Genomic DNA, 6000 nt, shown 5'->3' on the forward strand with positions numbered 1-6000 from the left:
TTGAATTAAAATTACGAATTACTCAAAATTTTGCAATACGTTTTGATAACAGTTTCAGCACAATACAGCACTAGGTTTTCGAGATTCGAGAGTAATTTTCTTGTAGTAACGGTATAGCAATATCTAACAGTTTAAAAGAGTAATATTTGTTACATTATTTATTTACCAGTGTAATACAGTCCGGCCTCGGCCAACTGCTGTGGTGTTTGTGTTATACGTTTAGGCCAACTAACAAATGATGCAAGACGAATTTCGAAGGACAGATATTTAGGGTGCCCGTATCTCGATCTTGGTGCTGAACCACTCTGTCTCTCTGAAAAATTGATAAAAGTGAAGTGATTTTCTTTTAACAGTATCATTGCTATCATATTACAATTCATATTGATTTTTTCCTTTTCCATAGTTTTTGACAATTCAGACTTCTACAAAATCGTCTAATCATTAGTAAGTAATTCGATAAATCACCTCACTTTTAAAACTGTTTGCACCATGTTATTCTTCCCGATGAAATCAAACAGAAGGAATGGTATGTAAACCGAAAAACTTCTCTTTTATTATTTAATCAAAGATTAGGCCTGAAGAACCATAACGCATGTACTCAGAACAAAACATGCAAAGAAGGTAAACTCACCAGCCCATTGCTGTTAACGATTGTATTCTGGATCGACAGTTTGCAGTCTGGTCCGTAAAATGAAATTTCAGTGGATAACTTAAGATGGTGTAAATTTAACTTCTTTCTAATTCCGCTAAGAATTCACATGTATATAACAGCTCGAATTTTTCAATAAGTCAGTGTGTTTTTGTCACCAGCTGTTCCAAGCTGGTGCTCCACTGTGTTTCCTACCTTTCATTTTTCTTCATGTGTAATTTTTTTTCACTTTGTGTATGTGTTTTTGTGTCATTTTCAATTGATTCTTAGGTTTATTTCCATATTCACCTCTTTTATTGCGTTGCAACAATGAAGAAAAATGTAACTACCTGATACATTACCAGACCATCATCACCTAAAAGTACTGGAAGAGACAAACCTAAGAGCAGTCGAGTCATATGTAGGTTTGTGAAGAAAAACCCCAATTTGACTGAGTATTTCAGGACGCGGACTACCGTGAATCCATCCTGTATATGACATCAATCTATCAGTATAGTGACGATAGCCAGGATGTCGAAGGGGTACACAAGGGCGTTGTAGAATTGGACGTTCGGGTCCTCGTAACTCGGACTGCTCATGACTTGTAACTGGTGAATATACTCCATTATTTACACCTGAAGGTGGATTGAATCCGTATAACAAGCTGTCTCTGGACAACAGAACTGGTATTAGAGACTACTTGTGCGCTACGAATCTGGTCATCATCCCGCTGTTCTTCAGAAACTTGGTGCCCTTCCAACGGAAAGAGTACTAAAATCCTGATAAGCGGTATAGGTGCTGGTAACCGTGGAAGTTAAGGTAAGCTATGGAGCAACGGTAAAATAATTCTTTTGCTTCCAAAATATATAATTTTTAACTTTTAATGAAACCGTTTCCTGACATTTTAAATCCAATGCGACTGGTTTGATTTTACCCAGGTCACACTGAAGTTGAAGACATATTTTCCCAGAAGAAATGCTTGAAGCGCAAAATTCTTGATTATAGTCCGTATAATGGTTTTGTTCGCATGTTAATATGGGCTTGAGAAAATCTTTTAGTAGAACAATTACGCTTGAAGTAAATTTCCTGTTGTTATATACTCCTTGTTTCATTCGTTGAAATATTCTATTGAAATACTGTTTTTTCGGCAAAATCAGTATATTGCCATTTTTATTTCGGTATGCTAAAAATGTTTTGTATCTAGCATAAACATCATTCAGATATACAAACTCATTTTGTCTCTCATATGCTGTGTTCTCTATTTCGGATAAAAAGCCATCCCATAGCTTTAGGTGTACGGTAATTTTTCCATAGTTAAATAAAATGTGACCTTCAGTGAAAATGCTAACTAGCGTTTCCTAAGACAGAACTGTACTGTTCGGGTCTTCGTCAAACGGAATAACGATGATAGTGTCAATAGTTCCGCTTTTGGTACAAGGTGTATCTACTGCAATGTAACCAGTTGAATGTTTTACGTTGCCTTCCTGTTGTGTTATATCTGTTTTTCGCCGCCTGATCGTAGCATTTTTATTATGCACACAATGGGACGTGTCATTAAAGTTTTCGAATCAGATGAAAAACAAAGTTTAGGATTTGTTATCGCTGTATATCTCGTTGAATATGTTTTATTTCTCTTCTTCCTTTTTTTCTTCATTGTATCAATTTACTGTTAGTAAAGAAAAGATAAAAAATACTTTAGAAATGTTGAAATTAAATCTTTTCTACAAAGGAAAACGTGACAAACTTTACATAAAGCCAACCTTCAGAGGGACTATATCAAATAGCTGTGATTTAAGTTACGGGCAAAAGAGACAACATAAGAATTGAAAGAAAAAGAAAAAATATATATTCCTAGGGTGGTATCTTGAAATAAACTGTCATTTTGTTGTAAGAGTTTTATACATTCAATATGTTGTGATATCAAAACTAAATGTTTAAGCCACTAGGAATTAGGTTCCTATATATAAAAAAAAAAACAACCCGGTATATGTATTTTATAACTGATGCTACATATTTCTGGATTTTGTATTGTGAGGTCATACGTTAGGCTGTCTTTATCCTCTTTAAGTAATGTTATTCATATGATAGGGTTATTATAAAAGTAGTTTGACCTGGGATGTTGTATTCAGTTTGAGAGGACTTTACCAGAACTGGATTACCCGAGGGGTGCAAACGCAAGTGCCAAGTGTGATCCAGACCGGGAACACCTACGAAAGCCGTATACGAATACCACAATCCAGACCAAGCTGTTGTAATGACCCTTTTATTATATACTTCCATGTTCTAAAAAAAATTAAGAGACAAAAATCATCATTTATGATTCAAGTTAAATACACATATTTTTTTTTATCGAAAACCAATTTACAAACTAGTAGTGCTTATTTTATTTAAAAGAACTATTATTTAAGCATCAAAGGGTAGATTTCCCGGAAGCACAGAGCCGCTCAAACACGGCATGCATCGCAAAGTAAACCCGCAACAAGAAGAAACCGTAATGGAATAATATAGTTGACGGGTTGCTTCAAAATTCCAAAATCAAGTACATTTTAATTATATGCAAAATACAAAAATGGGTAAGGTTGGTATATGAGATAAGAAGACTTTCAACTGTACAGCATAGAATAAAAATATAGCAATCCGTTTAGAAAAATTGGCACTATCATTATGTTCACCTGCTTTAACAAAGTTATTGATATGCCAATTATATATGAGCCGCGCCATGAGAAAACCAACATAGTGGCTTTGCGACCAGCATGGATCCAGACCAGCCTGCGCATCCGCGCAGTCTGGTCAGAATCCATGCTGTTCGCTTTCATAGACTATTGCAATTAGAGAAACTGTTAGCGAACAGCATGGATCCTGACCAGAATGCGTGGATGCGCAGGCTAGTCTGGATCCATGCTGGTCGCAAAGCCACTATGTCGGTTTTCTCATGACACGGCTCATATATGCTTTTGTTAAGTATTGTTATTGCATGCATTATCTACGTTTTATATATTCAAATTTCAAGGGTACAGTCATAGTGCGCTTATTCCACACACATTTAGAATTTTTTGTCTGATATGACACTAAGGTCAACTCTGTTCTTTTAATGCATTTCTTCAATAATTCGTATAACGTCATTATGCGTTAATCATATAATCGTTTTTGTCATTTGTTGTCAATAAATAGAACGACTTAATTTTCGATAAACTTAAAAACAGTTCTCCCATTTCGAATGTATTGTATACAACAGGATACATATCAACCTACGGTGTTCCGTTAGGGCCAGCGCTCTCTCCCTGTCAATGCGAAGCTTGAAGGTACGACGGTACGATTGGGAAGCGCGACAGTACGATGGTGAATGAGTGAGTGAGTGAGTGAGTTGCGTTTTACGGCGAATCGGCACAAAATGGTTATATATTGCCGAGAAGAAGTTATATTGAAAACGCCAATTGTACAACATACCTTAAATCATTTATGTAAAAATGTATATACGTATGTGTTAAAATATCAGCTGCAAACTTATAATATTGCAAAAGATGTGAATAAAAATATGAAATGTCAGATTGTTTGATAAATTCCTATCTGCTTTAAAAACGATAAAATATTTCCAACTGAAACTTTTTCAAATAAAGCTTTCAAAGATTGAACGTCATAGTTTGTATTGCGGTGTGGGGCAAAGTCCACACAGCCGGTTAAAATATGTTTAATAATTAGCAGTGTTTGACATGGTACACATTCGGGTTGATCTTCTTTATTACCTCACCTGTCACGAAGTGACAAGGTGAGCTATTATGATCGCTTGATGTCCGTCGTGCGTCAACAATTTCTAAAAAAATCTTCTTTTTAAAAACCACTAGGCAGAATTACACCAAACTTCACAGGAATGATCCTTGGGTGGCCCCCTTTCAAAATTTTTCAAAGAATTGAATTCCATGCAGAACTCTGGTTGCCATGGCAACCGAAAGGAAAAACTTTAAAAGTCTTCTTGTCCAAAACCACAGGACCTAGGGCTTTGATATGTGGTGTGTAGCATCATCTAGTGATCCTCTATTTAAATTATTCAAATTATCCCCCTAGGGTCAAATATGGCCCTCCCCGGGGGTCACATGATTTATATAGACTTATATAAGGAAAACTTTGAAAATCTTCTTGTACAAAACCACATGACCTAGGGCTTTGATATTTGGTATGTAGCATCTGCCATCTAGTGGTCCTCTACCAAGATTGTTCAAATTATCCCCTAGGGTCAAATATGACCCCGCCCCGGGGGTCACATGGTTTATATAGACATATATTAGGAAAACTTTGAAAATCTTCTTGTACAAAACCACATGGCCCAGGGCTTTGATATTTGGTATGTAGCATCATCTGGTGGTCCTCTACCAAGATTGTTCAAATTATCCCCTTTGGGTCAAATATGACCCCGCCCCGGGGATCCCAAGTTTTACATAGACTTATATAGGAAAAGAAGTTTTAAAATCTTCTTGTCTGAAACCACAACACTTTGGTTTATTGCATTGTCGTTTGGTCCTCAACCAAAATTGTTCAAATTGTACCCCTTGGGTGAAAAGAGGCCCTGCCTTGGGGGTCCCAAGTTTTATATAGACTTATATAGAAAAAAGCTTTTAAAATCTTCTTGTCTGAAACCATACGACCTAGGCTTTTGATATTTGGTATGATGCATTGTCTAGTAGTCCTCTACCAAAATTGTTCAAATTATGCCCCTGGGGTTAAAAGAGGCCCGCCCTGGGGTCACTTAGTTATTATGTGAGTTATATAGGAAAAATACTTAAAAAGTCATCTGATCCTATTTCCAAGACGGTTTAATTATAATTACCTGATGACCCCAAGTAATATGATGTCACTTGACTGTGACCTTGACCTACTGACCTACTGACCTACTTTCTTGTTTTTTAAGATACAGCCTTGAAATTTTGATGACATACACAGTTTTGCACACAAATCGTAAAACTGAATTTCATTGACCATGAATGTGACCTACTGACTTTCTTAATATTTTATCATCAGTTTGACATTTGAAACATGTAGCTCATATTACTCAGGTGAGCGATCCAGGGTCATCATGACCCTCTTGTTCAAAAGATAAGAATGAGTCAAACGTATCAAAATAAAGAGAAGAAAAATTTATTATCTTTTCAGACTCGCTTTCTGTTTTACAGTCGCTTCGTACCGAAATATGGAAAATCCTTTCATTCAAAATATTATTTTCAGGGTTCATGAACTATCTTTAAAAAGTTTATCATATTGTTGGTGTGCGAGTGTTGTTCGTATGTGCCTTTGGGGAGGCTGCGTTTTTGGAACGTGGCTTTCCCTGTTGGATATTCTTCCTTGTTTTTAATTAAACTCTGTATTGTATAGTATTGTCA

This window comes from Mercenaria mercenaria, chromosome 15 (assembly GCF_021730395.1).
Source record: "Mercenaria mercenaria strain notata chromosome 15, MADL_Memer_1, whole genome shotgun sequence".
NCBI classification, from domain to species: domain Eukaryota; kingdom Metazoa; phylum Mollusca; class Bivalvia; order Venerida; family Veneridae; genus Mercenaria; species Mercenaria mercenaria.